Genomic DNA, 16,532 nt, shown 5'->3' on the forward strand with positions numbered 1-16,532 from the left:
TTTACTAAAAGGTGGGATCGGTTGACAGAATACATGCTGAGGCATCAATGAATCGTCAGTTGGGTAATGAATGGAAGTGGAAGGGAGGGTGGGGTACAATATGGAGAGAGAGACCAAGGAAAGAACACAGAGAGTAGATTGAAATGGATGTAGGTTGCAGTCGTTATTCTATGATGAACAGGCGTGACAGGACAGGGGAGCACGGAGAACTGCATCAAATTAGTTTTTAGACTGAACGTAGCAATAACTATAATGGTAAACTGTTGGCAGTGGGAATAAACAGTATAGAAACCTAACAGTGTGTACCTATATGTCCATGAAGGGCGAGAAGCAGAAACGAACATGACTGGCAACAAGAGGTGCACTGCCTCTTACCTGAACGCTACACGTAGCCCACAGCGAAGCTACTAGCGGCGGCTCTGCTGGTAAGCTACCCTATGACTACAGTGAGCCGAAGACGAAGCTCAGTGTGTCTCATGTAAAAGTACCCAGAAGGCTAAATGTGAAGCGTATTGTTTCAGTTCTGTGTGTCCAGAAGCACGGCCTCCTGTGTGAGATGGCCCTTAAGGGCTGTGTTTCGAGCCCTGTCTGGTTACAGTTCTATCGTTCATTGCTTTTGTACATTCCGCATCTGGGATGGATATTTATGTGATAGTTAACTAGAGTTTGGACAATGACTATGACATTAGTGGTCGAGAATGCGCATATGGCCCTGATACTACCAAAAGTGTTGGTGAGTGTGATGCTGTTATTAAAATGAACAGTCGGAAATTCCTGTAGTTTGTGAAAGAGTACCGCAAATAAAATTCAGAACTCCACTTCTCCAACATAGGTGCTCATATCAACAGATAAATATTAGAAAGGAAGCTTATAGATTTGTAGACACTTCCGGTTAAAGTCGAACTGACTGATGAAACCATTCTAAGAAAAAGTGATTAACTGAGTTATTTCTGCATGAGAGAATAAAAGTAATTACTTGAAAGAAATACATCTGACATAAAAGCTTTGGTTGGTCAGTACCGTTTGTGTGGAGCGTTTAAATCAGGGCCAGCCTTGTCGTCACAAACCACATGTATGCCAGCTCAACCTGTTTCGGCTTTGCTCGGTGCTTGTCGGGAATACTCGATAGACTTGCGACATCTCACTTAGTATTGCGGTGTGGCAGAATCGTGGTATCGGCGATGTTTACCCTTTGCTATTTGTTCGTGATATGAAGGATGTTCACAGTTCCAGCGGCTGTTTTCACAAAAAGAGGCAGTCCAGCGTCGTTTCAAACTGAAAGGGAATGACACAAGCGAGGGATAAATTGCTCAGTATCTATTATGCAGCTACATAATCGACAGGTATGGCAAATTTGCTATGGAACGACATCACAATACCATACAGGAAGAATTACCAAATTTAGTTGACAATGGAAGAGCTAACAATACAGCCATCATTATTCTGTATATCAAGAAGCAGTTCGTGCTAAATTTGCAGGCATGGAGCATGTGAATAAAAAAAAATGTTCAAATGTGTGTCAAATCTTATGGGACTTAACTGCTAAGGTCTTCAGTCTCTAAGCTTACACACTACTTAACCTAAATTATCCTAAGAACAAACACACACACCCATGCCCGACGGAGGACTCGAACCTCCGCCGGGACCAGCCGCACAGTCCATGACTGCAGCGCCTGAGACCGCTCGGCTAATCCCACGCAGCATCATGTGAATAAATGTGTGGTATGAACAGTAACATTTCTGAAAGCATGCGCCTTATTCCATTGCCAGTTGCAACCGTTTTCGATTAAATGGAACGAAGAGAATTGAGAATTTATATATTACTGCAAACTATATTGGTTAAGGTGAGGTTTATTATCTTTTAGTTCAAAAATCGATTTTTGGTTGCATTTAGGATCCATAAAAGTGTTTAGAATCCACCCCTGAAACGGTTTTTCTGAATACGGAACGGAAATGTTTGTTATTGGCGGTTGAAGAAAAAAATACATGTACCTGAAATCTGCCTTTTTCACGCACCAGTTTCTTATCTTTCGGAGGACGAGTTATTGTACAGGTGCATGGGAGGAAATACACAAAATTCAAATGAAAGTTTGAAAGCGTGTGTTTGGAACTTAGCCCCCCAAGCATTTGCATCATGGTGCGAGGACTCGAGATTGCGACTTTCCTGGGAGTGAGCAGTTTCAGCGAAGGATATTCAGCAATTCTGAAGACCATGACAACGATGGACGTCACCCTGGGACTCTATTCGACGTAGTTCGCCAGGCGTTCGGACGACCACCGGATCGAAACTGCCGAAAACCGCTTGTCACCGGCCGTACGAGCGGCTCTGGAGCAGCGCAGGGTGGCCCAGATCGAGCACAAAGCCCTCTATCAGGAAGAGGAAGGACTAGTTTATGGACCTGGAATAGCAGATTGAACGTACGTTGCATAATATTGCATTTATATGTAGTCAAAACTTCAAACGCGTTTTTCTCGAAATGACTTTTTTTTTATCGCCCGGTATGGTAACTTCAAATCTACTGAATCGATTGGCATGTTTGACGAAGCTAACTAAATTGTATAGGAGTTACACGACTTTTATTCCGATCCATGAACTATAAATATTTTTACTTGGCCGACGAAGTCGATAAATCGATGAAAAACCCTGTTTTCAAATGGCCGCAATTTCGTTTCCTATGGTCCAAATAACTTAAGCGAGGTACAACTCCTTAGGAATCTTATTGTTGTGTACATAGTTCTGCGTAGTCAGCGCGTACACAACTTTCCCACTAGAGCGCGCCCCGCTAAGCACACCAACGGAGGCGCAGCGCTCGTCCGTCTCTGCACTACGAGATGGCGCTGTCTTTGAGACGAACCAAATTCTGCTTCCGCCGATCCGCGTATTAATATGTCACGCAGCCAATGAGATTGCTGCTAACGTAGAACCTTTTCTCCTCGCGGATCACACTTGCGTAGTGATACCTGAACGCTCGAGGTATTATAACGAGCGTACAGACCTCCGATGAGTCAGTCTGCATTTGTCTGTACCAGTCTACATTAGTCTGTACCAGTCGTTAGTCAAGTTTCAGTCTGCGCCTAGTAAAATTACCATATTCCTGTACATCGCGATGAAGAGAAATGTATAGACACTTTGTCAAGCATCAGAGATACGTGAGAATAAGATTAACGTACCAAGACCAAAGGAACTTCAGATTGTCCATTGTAAATAGCATCCAGAACCAAGTTAAATTATTTTTATGCTTGTTATTATTTTAATAAATGTGTGTGAAAATTAATCGAGTTCTATTTGAAGTTGTTCACCGTCAATCTGCTACTCTAAGCGGGAAGTGGCATTTCTATCGTCTGATCTAACGGCAGAAGATAAACACGCCACGATAAGTTCACGAGACATATTGCTGGCACTCGCCAACTTCGCTAGAGCGACAAGTCAAATAATCTGATTGTGTGTGTAACGAAGGTCTTACAGTACGCACACCACACTTACATACTTCGTTAACGTCAATTCAATTTTGATTTCAGACGAGCCAGCTGAACTGTGACATACCGCACGTGGAGGTCTACATCGAAATTTTGTTTCGTTCCGACGGCACTGTCGCCTTTGCTTCTCGACATAGCGGAAATATCAGTAAATAGTTTGACCAAATTTGACATTGATACCTATAACACGTCCCGAGAAAAGAATTCTCTAATAATATGCTTTTTTCGGGCCAAAGATAGCAAACCTCCCCTTAAGTCAAGGAGCATATCTGGAACGATTTCTGGACTTGAAACCCATCATAGCTGAATTTATGAAGGAATTAATGAATGCAGGGACAAAATGGGTTACCGAGATTGCATTTGATGTGTACTTGACTTCACTTTGCCTCCAATAAGACACTACAAGGTGAGATACAACTTACTTCTGTTTTGATAGCTAAGAAAATCGCATTCTACAGTGGAACAATTCTGATATAAGAACGCAGTGTAGTTCCGTAAGCTTGCTGTCATTAGGGAAAATGAAAGGTTTGAGGAATTCATTGTGGCCTTGAAAGAATTACACGGATACTTTTCAACTTTTTCGGGGATAGTGCTGGTCTCGCAAATATTTAAGAACTGTTTTCAAGACCGTCCGCCATTTTTGTTGAAAATGTCCCTGTGGCAAGTGCAGATGTAGCTCATTGATATGCAGTGTAATTCCCCCAAATTATTTTGCATTAAAACTTTTCGGGACATCTAAATTGTTTTCCTCAGATAGAGTTTCCACATCCTGATAATGAGGTGTCAAAAGTGGTACTATTTTTCAATCAACAGATGTGGGTGTTTTTCGATTATGAAACTAAATTAGTCACAATTATATGGTAACCTGAGTGTGAAATTCTGTGAAATTGTCCGCACCTCTCCATACGCCGATAGTCTCTACCAGACAAGAATTATATTAGGCTTCAGATCGCCAAAAATAATTAAACAATACTTTTTTGATTTTGGTGATATATGTTCTTGAGAAATTTGAAATATAAAACGAGGTCGGATGTAATTCAGCTACATTGCCATTAAAATGAGGTGTATTCGCAGATTCCGCCTCTTTCCCCTCCTCACTCTGAGTCAGCGTGCGGTGGTCGCGAGGGGTGGGGGGGGGGGGGGAAATATGCAACCAGGTTGAGTGTTACGGCATCCTTGGCATGGCCGAATTGTTGGCTGCCCCCGCTTTTAAATCAAATGTTGGGGGCATAGACAGTGAAGCCAATCTCCATTGACAAACTGTTTCGAGGGTTGTTTAGAGATGTTCTGAGTATTTTCATTTACGGGACCCATAGTATACGGTGCTTGTTGACTCAGAAGGGCCGGCCGGAGTGGCAGAGCGGTTCTAGGCGCTACGGTCTGGAAACGGGCAACCGCTACGGTCGCAGGGTCGAATCCTGCCTCGGGCATGGATGTGTGTGATGTTCTTAGGTTAGTTAGGTTTAAGTAGTTCTAAGTCTTAGGGGACTGATGACGTCAGAAGTTGGTCCCATAGTGCTCAGAGCCAACTCACAAGGCTGATTACAACACTAAGTCTCATAACAATTGAAACATGGCTCACTGCTTTTATTGGCCCAATTAGTTGCAGTCTTTTTGCCGTACACGAGAATGTGTTAACGAATTATCAAACTACCGATGTGCACAGAAGTAAGCAAACGAGGAGTTTATCCTTAGCAGTTGTTCTTGCATCTTCCTGAGCCTGTAGCCTAAAATCAGCATTTGAAGCAGCGATGCCTATTGTTCTTCTATTTTATTGTGAACAGACAGTTAAAAGTGGTTATTAACAGCTTTTAGCAACGAACTTGCCGCAATGGATACACCGGTTCCCATCAGATCACCGAAGTTAAGTGCTGTCGGGCATGGCCAGCACTTGGATGGGTGACCATTCGTGCCGCCATGCGCTGTTGCCATTTTTAGGGGTGAACTCAACCTCGTGATGCCAATTGAGGAGGTACTCGATCGAATAGTAGCGGCTCCGGTCACAGAAAACCATCAAACGACCGGGAGAGCGGTGTGCTGACCACACGACCCTCCTATCCGCATCCTCATCTGAGCATGATACGGCGGTCGGATGGTCCCGGTGGGCCACATGTGGCCTGATGACGGATTGCTTTAGCTTTATTAACATCTTTTAGGAATGTTTCTAAACGGTTCTGATCATTTCAAAGTTCATGTAGTTGGGATATAGTTATGGTTGAGAGACCAAGGAACTCTTCTGTACACAAAGATAATTGACAGAGACCGCTACAATTCACCTGACTGTGATGTAGCTGTGTGCCCCGTTTGGAAACTACTTTGTATGTTCTCGTATGTGCAGCATTTACTGCTTTTTTTATCGTAGTCTGTATTTTACTTGGTAGGTTAAAGTATGCTTGGAATATAATGTGATCTTTGTTGCAGCCTGTAACAAATAGTCGCTTTGCTGTTGTCGTAGTTATGTTTTACAGAGCAACGGCGCGAATGGGGTAAACGGAGAATGTCGCTTGTTGGAATTCAAAGCATCCGCTGCAGCACTGTGTGTTTGCGTAGCGCTGCGGCAGGCGCCGCGCGAACGCTGGGAAGCCGTGCAGAATGTACGGCCCCGGGGAGCACGCGGACAAAAGAGTGGCGCAGCACGCTAATTGAACTGCGCTTCGGAACACCGCGTCAGCGCCCTCCACCGCACGGTACATCTGTCACTGTTCGGAGAGATTAAAATGAGTTGGGAGCTGATTAAACCTGCAGTTTTACGCGCTGCCATTAACTCACGGCGAACTGGGGTCGTCCCGGATTCGCAGACAGTGGAGGAAAATACCGGCAGATGAAGTCCGTAAAGCGTTGTGAAACAAGAGCACGGCACACTCGTTGGACTGTTTACCGAACTGCCTGGCAAACGGGAAGAGGTCACATATGACGTACGTCAAACAAGTTGTCAGTGAGCGATTGTGTAGTTGCGAGTCGACAATCGATGGGCATCAAATTTAAGGACATAAGCAATGTTCCGTATTTTCGCACCGTGACTAGGGCAAGCAGTCTTTCAATCTGCTCAAATTGAAATAACCACAAACCCCGATACTGACGCGAATAAGCACATTTCTTCCCTGATGGGATAGTACAGAAGTTTCAATTGAAATGAAAGACGAAACTCGCTATAATTACCGCAGTACCAGGATAGAGGGGTTTAATTGTCATGCTAGGTGAAATTCCCTCAGGAACCAAAGAAATTTTGCATGCTTCTCTGAAAGAAATCAGTGCACTGATTACGAATTCCTTCACATTATATTTATTAGGTGTTGCCTACAACATACGAAAAATTGTGCCGGGGTTGCACTCAAGCCCAGATAGCCCAAATATGGCCAACTGTCGCCTTAACAACATCCGCTATAGGGCACGTTCTCCGGACCGATCCAAATCTGCATATGTCGCACTGTCTACATTGTTTTATCGTAGTTCACTAAATTCATCACTACTTGGATTCCCGCAATAGGGAGAATGAGACAACGAGGAACCGAGATCAATGTAGCCATCGCAATGTGTCCGCTTACGCTTGTAATACTCTCATGCATGCCTTAAAGAACAGACACTGTTGACGACGTACAACAGTACGAAATACCTGGGAATTATTCGCTGACTGCTAATTTCTTAAGATTTGCTGTATTAGATATTGGTAGAGTTACACTCTACCGAAACCACCGCTTGAAATGACGTAGTGTATGGTAGGTTTACCAGTAGTATTGTTAGCATTCATAGGGAAGAAACATAAACAAACCTGTAAGGGAAAAAACTGGGAATCGACGATTATCTTTTTTTCTATATCTTTGGTTCTTTGTTTTGCAAGTAAGTAGAACTGCACATCATTCAGTGTTAATCAGGTGTGTATTTTGTACCCTTTCAGAGTATAAATTGGATTTCGTAAGTGATAAAGATTAGTTTATCGCATGAATCTGCTCTTTTATGTAACTAAAGCAATTACTTCTGATGCACATACAGCATACGTGCGCAAAGATTAACTATGTACGAGGGCTGTTCGGAAAGCAAGGTCCGATCGGGCGCGAAATGGAGACCACAGTGAAAATCCGATGAGCTTTGCACAGACATGGTGGGCAGTGACTCCTTTATTCCCGTCGATCGCGTCACGTCGCTCTTTTCGGTTCTGAGAGCACATAAAGGTGGCCAGCTAAACAGTGTCTCCCGGAAATTATGAGGGTCAATGAGAGATTTCGTCTGACGTCATGCAACCCACATAACAAAACTTCCATGCGGTTCCTTCTTCATGACAACTCTCGGTCGTAGTCAGCAGGGGCAATGGAGAAGCTGATGCAGCATTTTAGATGTGTATGATCACCCACAGTGGAGCCCATAACTGTATGCCCCTGAATTTCATCTCTGATCACATGAACCACTGGCTTTCAAGACACTTTGGCATAGTCATAGAGCTGTAGACAAGCTTAGAGAACTGGAGGAAAGCCGGCCGCCGTGGTGTAGCGGTTCTAGGCGCTCATTCCGGAACCGCGCGACTGCTACGGTCGCAGGTTCGAATCCTGCCTCGGGCATGGATGTGTGTGATGCCCTTAGGTTAGTTAGGTTTAAGTAGTTCTAAGTTCTAGGGGACTGATGACCACAGATGTTAAGTCCCATAGTGCTCAGAGCTATTTGAACCATTTGAATTGGAGGAAAGCACAGACGGCTGCCTTCTATGACGAGGGTACATATCCTTTATTTTTTTAATATTATGGGACTTAACTACTATGGTCATCAGTCCCTAACCTTACACAGTACTTAACCTAAATTATCCTAAGGACAAACACACACATCCATGCCCGAGGGAGGACTCGAACCTCCGCCGGGACCAGCCGCACAGTCCATGACTGCAGCGCCTTTGACCGCTCGGCTAACCGTGCGTGGCACGAGGGTACTGGAAAGTGGTACAACCCTAGGATAAATGTTCAAGTTAGAGCGACGGCTATGTAGAGAAGCAGCTGCAAGGTGTAGCTAACTTCATTATATATATATACACAATAGAACGTTCATTATGATCAAAGGCAAGAGTTTCTTGTTGTTACTGATCAGCCGGCCACTGTCGCCGAGTAATTCTAGGCGCTTCAGTCCAAAACTGCGCTGCTGCTACGGTCGCAGGCTCGAATTCTGCCGCGGTGATGGATGTGTGTGATGTCCTTAGATTAGTTAGGTTTAAGTAGTTCTAAGTCTAGGGGACTAATGACCTCAGATGTTAAGTCCCAAAGTGCTTGGAGCCATTTCAACCTTTTTATTTTTGTTACTGATCAGTGAGGAAGTTGTTTATGAATAACAGAAATATGCTTTGTATATATTCGACGAATTATTGAAGCGAAGACTGATGAATTTTTGTTTTGCATTTATTTTCATTTTAGCTTTCTGATGACGAAATAGCGTTTTCTAGTGGTTTATGCTAAAACTGTATTGTTTTTGCTGCAACATCCCTCTGTTTCACGTTACAAATCAACAATTTTCTAATAAAACCTGAATTAAACACTGGCTGTTTCAGTTTTGCTATAAAAATTATTTATCCTTTAGGGGAGTTGGAACGCGATATCCCGACAATGTTAAATTTAGTGACTTTTCTTCCCTGTGTTTGAGGAACCACTGTAGCCATTAACATTACACTTTTACAGGACAGTAAACTGTTTGTTCTAAGTCTACTGAACTACAATAATAGTATTTCAGCCACTTCTTTCGGAAATAAAATTTTTTAATTACACAGTTAAAATTTTGTTCATGAGACCAAGAAAATATTAGATACAGGCTCCCAGGTGGATGCAACTTTTCTTGACTTCCGGAAGGCGTTCGATACAGTTCCGCACTGTCGCCTGATAAACAAAGTAAGAACCTACGGAATATCAGACCAGCTGTGTGGCTGGATTGAAGAGTTTTTAGCAAACAGAACACAGCATGTTGTTCTCAATGGAGAGACGTCTACAGACGTTAAAGTAACCTCTGGCGTGCCACAGGGGAGTGTTATGGGACCATTGCTTTTCACAATATATATAAATGACCTAGTAGATAGTGTCGGAAGTTCCATGCGGCTTTTCGCGGGTGATGATGTAGTATACAGAGAAGTTGCAGCATTAGAAAATTGTAGCGAAATGCAGGAAGATCTGCAGCGGATAGGCACTTGGTGCAGGGAGTGGCAACTGACCCTTAACATAGACAAATGTAATGTATTGCGAATACATAGAAAGAAGGATCCTTTATTGAATGAGTATATGAAAGCGGAAGAAACACTGGTAGCAGTTACTTCTGTAAAATATCTGGGAGTATGCGTGTGGAACGATTTGAAGTGGAATGATCATATAAAATTAATTGTTCGAAAGGCGGGTGCCAGGTTGAGATTCATTGGCAAATGGCTCTGAGCACTATGGGACTCAACTGCTGAGGTCATTAGTCCCCTAGAACTTAGAACTAGTTAAACCTAACTAACCTAAGGACATCACAAACATTCATGCCCGAGGCAGGATTCGAACCTGCGACCGTAGCGGTCTTGCGGTCCCAGACTGCAGCGCCTTTAACCGCACGGCCACTTCGGCCGGCGAGATTCATTGGGAGAGTCCTTAGAAAATGTAGTCCATCAACAAAGGAGGTGGCTTACAAAACACTCGTTCGACCTGTACTTGACTATTGCTCATCAGTGTGGGATCCGTACCAGATCGGGTTGACGGAGGAGATAGAGAAGATCCAAAGAAGAGCGGCGCGTTTCGTCGCAGGGTTATTTGGTGACCGTGATAGCGTTACGGAGATGCTTAACAGACTCAAGTGGCAGACTCTGCAAGAGAGGCGCTCTGCATCGCGGTGTAGCTTGCTCGCCAGGTTTCGAGAGGGTGCGTTTCTGGATGAGGTATCGAATATATTGCTTCCCCCTACTTATACCTCCCGAGGAGATCACGAATGTAAAATTAGAGGGATTAGAGCGCGCACGGAGGCTTTCAGACAGTCGTTTTTCCCTCGAACCACACGCGACTGGCACAGAAAAGGGAGGTAATGACAGTGGCACGTAAGGTGCCCTCCGCCACACACCGTTGGGTGGCTTGCGGAATATGAATGTAGATGTAGTTGTAGATAACACTATGTTCTCCTTTTAGTTCAGTAGACTCAGTATATGTATGTTATTACTGCCTGAAAATATTAATACTGTACTCGAAGTGGTTTCTGAGATTTAGGGAAAAATGCAACAGGAAACGTAAATTTTCAGGAACGGCTTGTAAAGTTTCAAAAGACTGTAACTCACTTAATATATATTTACTTTTAGTCACTCAGAAGCGCCCTGCACTATATGTCATCGTCTTGATTTTTTTGAAATTTTTTTCTTCTTTTCTTCTTTCTGGACTCCTTAGCGGCGAACTGTGTTGCATACTCTGCTTTATAAATGCAAACCTAGCCCATCCGTTCAAGTTCTATGATCCAGTTTGCTCTAGGATTAATTCCCATATACTGCAGCACTTTCACCTTACCAATGTAGCCATCATTAAAATCAATAACACCACTGATAGTTTCAGTTTTGCTATAAAATTTGTTTATTCTTAAGTAACAGATAAGAGAGTAACTATATAGCACATAGATGTTCCGTGGATTACACAGCCCTTTATTCGTTCTCACTCAGCCTGTAGACAGCGGACAGCAATCCCACAAACACGTCACAACGTTCATGACCTGATGTTTCCTGCACGGTTGCATAGTAACACTAAGTGGACTACATCTGTCAGTACAGGCTCACCGTTCTGCGTCCATGTGTCCTCACTTCAACACCTGATCTTCTTCCCAGGGGAAACTAAGCATTAATGGCTTGCTCTTGCCACATGTACTTCGAAATAATAACCAACCTATAAACATACGACGTACATCCTGATATAATGTTGTTTAGTACACCATACTCTTTCACCAATAGAAATATACCCGTTACACAATGTATACTGTTAAGAGCACATGTTGTTGGCAAAAACCTCTATTAGTTCTTGCTCGATTTACTTCAAACTTTTACACGGTTCTCTAATAAACATTCGAACATCCATAGGCTAAAAGTCTTTATAGTATGTGTATTACATAATAGGGAACATTGCTACGAAAAATCTCGAAAAGTTCTTAAGCGATTTGCTTCCAAGTTTTACACATTGCTCCACTATCCATTCAGACAGACAAGACAGACATAGGCTTATTAAATATCTACTATATACTACACTAAATTTTCTACAAAAGCGCACGGATCTCTCTCTCTCTCTCTCTTTTTGAGCTAATAGTTTGCGGGTAGCGAATAGGAGAATATGAAAATCTTGAACGGTGCATTTGAAGATGTTGCTGGTTGCATGAGATGGAGTGGTAGGATGTGTGTGTGTGTGTGTGTGTGTGTGTGTGTGTGTGTGTGTGTGTGTGTGTGTAGTGAGAAACATTCAGATGGACGTAGGCAATATGCCTTTTAAACAGTAATAGGTTATCTCTGAGAAACAGCTGCAATAAAGAAAATGTTGTGCTGTGCTATGAAACTGTATTAACTACGATAGCAGGACGTTAGGAAAATCGTTTCTCTCATAAATATTCTTTCCTCACACATAAAATTTTAAAGAAAAAGTATTTAGACAGTGGCCTGTTTTGTTTTATTCATCTCAGTTGGTTTTAACAGAAACCAGGGATAGTGTATTGCCGGCCGAAGTGGCCGTGCGGTTAAAGGCGCTGCAGTCTGGAACCGCAAGACCGCTACGATCGCAGGTTCGAATCCTGCCTCGGGCATGGATGTTTGTGATGTCCTTAGGTTAGTTAGGTTTAACTAGTTCTAAGTTCTAGGGGAGTAATGGCCTCAGCAGTTGAGTGCCATAGTGCTCCGAGCCATTTGAACCATTTGATAGTGTATTTATGGGTTATCGGCTTACCTTTAGAATACTGCTGCGGAATGTAATCGTCTAAAAGTTCGTAATCCTATGCATTCGCATATTAAAACCTTGCGAAATACTGGCGCTGAAGCTACTATGCTCATAGATCCAACTACTGGAGAGGCCTCTTTCATACACTGTATAGCTTTGGTCCCAACCAATTTACCCACTCATTTTAAGCGACTTCAATTTCCAGTCAAGGTATTGTTTACAGTGACGGTAATGAAGTTTCAAGGTCAGGGGAAGAGGAATGGCGAGAGAGACAGGGGGAAGAGGAGTTGGAGAAGTTAAGAGGCAGGAAGAGATGGACAGAGTGAGATGGACAGAGGGTAGTTAACGTAGAGAGGGGTGAGGAGGAGGACATGTACAGGTAAAGGGGTGACAACGAGGTAAATAGAAAGATGACGGAAGAGAAGGTTAGGACGTATATCCCCTTTTTTACTGATTTAGCAATTGAGAGGCACCGCCGGGATAGCTAGTTCCTAATAAATAGAACTTAGTAATAATAAGTGGCATCGTATAGCTAAGCAAATCACTGACGAGAATTTACGAGGATGCACGTAGTTCACTTTAAAGTTAAAACGGTATCAATCTTGGTGCTGTGCAGCAGTGGCCTCCAGAACTCTCCGACGTCAGAACGAAATTTAGTCGAGTTGGGAAGACAAGTATCGAAAGCATTTAGACGGATAAGTATGAAATTGATGTGGTAGTAAAGCCAGGCGAAGTATATTATACTCCATTTTGTGTATCTTGTAGTTGTTCGACAACACTAAATTGCTTTTAGCACTAGAAGCAATGCCGAATAAAAATATGGTATGTAAAAAAGTATGGTAAAACACCCGCTTATTCAATGCAAGTCATTCCCACACACAGTTCCAAATTCGTAACAGGTCGCGGAATCGATAGGCAGTGGCCGCATGGTAGGCGACAAGGTATGGCATAACGCTGAAGGTTCAGTGGCAGGTAGCGACGCGTATGTGAAATTATAGACTGTGCCACACTTCCAAGCATCGGTCGTTGACGAACAAGTAGATCAGTGACAATGAATGACTGTATATTCAGATATTATAGAAGCAAGTGTAAAGTATTTAGGTCAGGGTTCTCCAAACTATGTTCCGTATAAATGCATCACAAAAAAATCACTAATGTGGCGATTTTTTCGTCTGTTTGACGATACTAATAATATTTACAAAATCTGTTATGATTTCCGTGTTACTAGTTAAATTTGAAGTAATTGCTGAATCAAACAATTTTTTCTAATTTTTAAACTTTTATTAACCTTCAGAATAAGCGAGTTTTTCCATCAAAGTACCAGGGATCTTAGATTGTTCTGTGAGAGGAAAAGTTTGAGAACCCTTGATATAGCTACTAAGAACTATAGATACGCCACCTGATACACCAGGACACAATAGTTTCGCTTGTGTTACTGACCACTTACTGCTTCTGTCAATTTCGTACTAATTTTCTTCGATTTTTGGGTCAACCAGGGACAAAAGACATTAAAACTCTTCTGTAGTCTTTCGGATGAAACTCCTGATGGTATCGTCAAAGGTTTCACTGCCAACTACCTCGTAAGCTAATTCCCTATTGCCTACGGAATAACTCATTGTTTCACCTTCGGCGACGTCGTCTCCATCTTACTTCCAGAACACATCTTAATCATTATGAGAACGAACGGAGATACACTAGCCGCAGGTACAAAAGAACACCCCGACATGGCTGTCTCGTTCAGACTGACGGTCCAGGCTTTTCTTGAGTGATTCGGGCAATTTTATAGTCTGTGTTGTTGAATGGGCGGGACAGCTATCTCGAAGAAAAGCGTCATACCTCTGTTTCGCGAGACCTAATTCGCAAAGTGTAAACACACCATGGGAATTGATAAGAAACTAAGTCACCTCTTTCAGTCAACACACTTGTCACTTTCGGGCAGTGTAGGTGGTGGCGTGGGCTACAGTCTTGTCTCAGCCCCTTCCCAACCACTGCTTCCTTTTCGTGTCCTTCGCCTATTATAATTACGATGTAGTTTCAGCGGAAGTTGCGAAGAACTGCCCACTCGCTATATTTTCTCTCTGATACCTTCAGCATTTGAGGAGTGGTGTTCTCAAAAGCTTCCTTTAAATCTGCTCTTTGTTTAAACGGAAGTTGCTTTTCTTGAACCCGTCTTGTAAAATAAAATAAATCGTAGGGTCAGGCGTTATTGCCCTCCGTTTTCCTACACTTATCTGGAACCAAACTGAACTTTGTTGAAGGCAGCTTCCAGCAGTTTCTCCATTCTTCTGTACTCTGTGGTGATATTTTGCGCTTATAACGTATTAAAGCTTTAGTTCAGTAATATTTTTCATCTGACAGCACATGCATTTCTTGTATTTATTATGCTTCAAGTTTGAAATTATTTCGCCTGTCTTGTATTTCTTGCACGGCAGTGACCTCCATGCACATCAATAATTCTTAGAGAATGCCATCTACTCCAGGCTCTTGTGTTAGTCATTAACCATTACGAAATACGATAAATATTATCCTTTTGCTAATGTCTTTCTCCCTCACCGGCGGAGGGTCATTGCGGTTATTTATGGATTTGACACTGTTAGTTTAATATGTGGCTGGAAGCCTTTCGCCTCCCTGTGACTCCTACAGTGAATAGTACGAAATTGTGCGAGTTTTCTAAAAGATTGCAGATCGCGTAAATGAGGCGAGACTTGGGTACCAGCTAGGTATTCACCAAATCGGATTTGGAAAACCGCATGAAAACCACAGCTAGAGTAGCCAGAAAACCAGTCCTCGTTGTTCATCAGCTGGACGGATACCTTGTTGGGTCGGCGGACCTGCCCGTCTAGGAAGCGGCGCAGTGGTGCGTATAACTATCTGAGTGGTTACAAAATACGGGTAGTGTGATAATGAAATAGAGTAAGATTGTATGTGGCCGGCCGGGGTGGCCGAGCGGTTCTAGGCGCTTCAGTCTGGAACCGCGCGACCACTACGGTCGTAGGTTCGAATCCTGCCTCGGGCATGGGCGTGTGTGATGTCCTTAGGTTAGGTAGGTTTAAGTAGTTCTAAGTTCTAGGGGACTGATGACCTCAGACGTTAAACCCCATAGTGCTCAGAGCCATTTGAACCATTTGATTGTAGGTGTCCTTCTGTCTCAGGGACGCTTAGCTGTTTGGTTGGTCGTGAGATCAATGGGGCCCAAGAGAAATACGGACCGCGCAACGAACTCGTTACGTTACATTAGTCGCGTTGCCCACCATACTTCGCGAACTCTCGGCTCCGTGTAAGGCCCATGGGAAATCAATATGTCCATGGAAAGCTGTCCACTAAAGGTGTTAACTTTGCTATCGAGAGCTTACAAGCATTTATTTATTTATTTATTTATTTAACCTGATCAGATTAGGGCCATTAGGCCCTCTCTCACATCGGACAAGTGTTCCACACATGCAGCATTTCACACATCAGAGTTACATCAAGGCAAAAGTTTAGATGAGAAAATTGGATTACTCTAGTGACAATATGAATAAAGAGTAGTGACTAAGACCTAATAAAGTAAATGCGGCAGTATTTTTACAGCAGGTGCTATACATACAGATTATGGTAAAAGCAATAATAATAACAGTAAAAAAAATCAAATAATAATGATAAACATGACTAAGAATGATAATGATAAACATGAGAAAAATTGGCAATAGTAATGAAGATTTGTGCAGATGTACATTCATATCTTGGTGTGTAAAGTAGATGTTTACTAGCATAGCGAGTTTTGGGGAAGGGAGATTTAAGGAGGGGGAAAGAGGTAAGTAATGAGGCGAAGTGCATTCATGTGCAGAGGAAGGCATTACTGTTGCTTAAGTAGATACGTCATAAACTGTTTTTTGAAGCCGGACATGTTTTTAAGTTCTCTAACATAACAAGGGAGGCTATTCCAGAGTCGGGTTCCCGCTACTGTAAAGGACTTGAAGAAGATGACTGAGCGATGTAGTGTAACAGAGAGGATTTTATTATAATGGGAACGTGTGTTTCTGTCATGTTGTTCCGACATGAGCGTTAGGGACGAGGAGAGATATGAGGGACAGTGTACATTTATAAGGCAGTAGATTAGATAGAGTGAATGGAAATCTCTGCGTTTGTCTGCACGCAGCCAGGACAATTTTGCATATGCTAGTGAAATGT

Source organism: Schistocerca piceifrons, chromosome 2, assembly GCF_021461385.2.
Source record: "Schistocerca piceifrons isolate TAMUIC-IGC-003096 chromosome 2, iqSchPice1.1, whole genome shotgun sequence".
NCBI lineage: Eukaryota > Metazoa > Arthropoda > Insecta > Orthoptera > Acrididae > Schistocerca > Schistocerca piceifrons.